Genomic DNA, 2,500 nt, shown 5'->3' with positions numbered 1-2,500 from the left:
ATTAAGACGGAAGATCACTCACCATCAAAGAGGAAGTCCCTCCGACTAAAGTATTGGTTTACATGACATAGGGAATTAGAAACTTTAGCGTCCAGTAATAACTCCTTGCTTCGGGTATTTGTGCATTATCGGCGTCCGAGCTAGTCCCCCTTGTGTCTTCAGTAGCCTAGTTAGTGTACTGTGTGCACTTTTTCCCGGGAAAACTGATTGTAGACTTTTATCCGTTACTCGTTGTCTTAAGATTAAATAAAGCTGTAAGAAAATGGTGTCATTTTTCCTACGTTAAAAATGACTGGGGGAACCCCGATTAATTAACTTTATGGCAGGAAACGATAGGGAAAAAAAAAATGTATTAAGTCAAGTATATACAGGGACGGCATCGGAGTTATCATTCAATGAAAAATTGTGATCTGGAATCAACACCAATTTCACTTATGCTCAGTATGATTTAATATACACACATAATGGAAGATACTCGGTGTATATTTAGTTTTAGTCAAATAGAATCTTGGTTCAGTACATCGTGGATGGATTCGTCCAATAATTAACAAATGCAATTATATATCATTACTATAAAAATAATAGTAATTGAGGAAGGCAAGAGTTCCAGAAAAAAAAGAAGTGCAGAGGGGAAAAGTGAATGAAAATTTAAAATTTTTTACATATACCAGATCGAATAACTCCTAATTATCCCCACTAGTCCCGTGCCCGTTGTTGTCCTGTAGGGGGTTAGGAGGCGAGGACTGCTTTCCATAGATAATGGGAGTAATTCCAAGGACAAGTTTTTTTCATTGTTATTTTCTTCAGTTTAACCAGTGAGATTTACGAAGATAAGCTTGGCCCGAGCTTACTGCTATCGCTCTTATATATACATTTCCTATGTGTGCCCCCCCAATCCCTTGCCCGTTTTTGTCGTGGGGGGCTTAGGAGGCGGAGACTGGGACCCAATGATGGGGAACTTCCCAACCTTGGACTCACCCCTTTCGACTCAACTAATTTTGCATGGTCTTTATTTTCCTTCCCACTTTTCGTTTCTGTCCCTTCCCCAAAAACCTTCTGCTTTCCACCTCCTAAGGTGTGAGAGCCGTGCTGAAAGGATGAAAGGCTGACTTTGTGCCAGTCCTGAACGGCCTGAGGGAGCCATGGGCACGGAAATTCCCTGATTTTATCTAGCCTTACCCCTCAAGGGGACCCTGAGGGGGACTGTTCTTATCCCCAACATAATCCAGGCTTACCATGGCCAGCAATGAAAATTTACCTCCACTATTAGGGGCAATGAGGCTTGCCCCTTTATAAAATAGCCCCAACGATGTTAACCCACCCGATTCCCTGACCCCAGGCTCTCCTTTGACCACGGCTCCGAACACTGCAAACAACCTACCCCCTCATAAATGCCTACTAGTACAGTAGCCAACAACCAATCCTTAAGAAACATTTCCACTCTCCCAGCACGCTCAACTTCATCACCTCTACCCCCACAACCTCCAACATCAACCACCCCATCCTCCCTTATTAATACCTTACAGCCTTATTGCCCACCTCCCCATAACACTACCTCCCTCAACACTACTCCATCGTCACGCACCCGCCCTTCGACTACCCTATCACTCAACAATATTGAATACCCTCTTCAGCACAGCCAAATGGGACCGATTTTTCGTGATCCCTCCCACAGCTCCCTACTCTGACAACACCCTTCCTTCCAACATGTCCCCCAAAAAAACAAGTAGGTAAAGTCTCTTTCCGAGCCGCCCCGACCGCTCCCGTCTGTCACAGTAAAATCCGAAAACCAAGCTATAGCATTAACAAAACTAAAAAGACATATATGGTTTAAACCCCCTCCAACCCTCAATACTTGCACCGGAACAGTTTCAATCTCCCCAGCAAATTGCCCAATCTATGACAAAGATTGGTGATTGTGGAGAAAAACCTACTTTCCTGTCTCACAGACTATGATGCAAACGTCAGTACAATGCTACTCCATTCCCCCAGAGGTAATCGAAAGAAACCCACTAACTTTTGCCAAAATTACCTTCCGTAGACATGACCTTCCCTTTAACGTCTATATAGGAGGAGAATCCCTCCCTGTTCGTCCATACCAACCTCCTCCACGTCAGTGCCAAAATTGTTGGCGTCTAGGACCCCCAGCCAAACATTGCCGTTCCACAGCCAGATGCCCACTATGTGCCCAACCTGGCCATACCCGATCTAACTGCCCTGCACAATCACGACCCTGTGCCAACTGTGGCGGCCCCCATAATGATTTTATAGGGGCTGTCCCACCTACAAATTTGAGTCTGAGTAGCAACTCTCAGATTCAAACTTGGACTCACACTACGTGAAGCCAGGGCAAGAAGCACGTCGACGTGGTTTCTCTCTTACTCCTTTCTCCAGTAAAACTGCTCATTCTACCAATTTTCCTAAACCCACCCCCCCTACATCTAAACCCCCCTCTTTTTACCTCCTACCTTCCCCAGTCAAACTCTTTTGCCATCCTAAA

This window comes from Penaeus monodon, unplaced genomic scaffold, assembly GCF_015228065.2.
Source record: "Penaeus monodon isolate SGIC_2016 unplaced genomic scaffold, NSTDA_Pmon_1 PmonScaffold_8156, whole genome shotgun sequence".
Classification (NCBI taxonomy): Eukaryota; Metazoa; Arthropoda; class Malacostraca; order Decapoda; family Penaeidae; genus Penaeus; species Penaeus monodon.
This window is presented reverse-complemented; position numbering follows the sequence as displayed.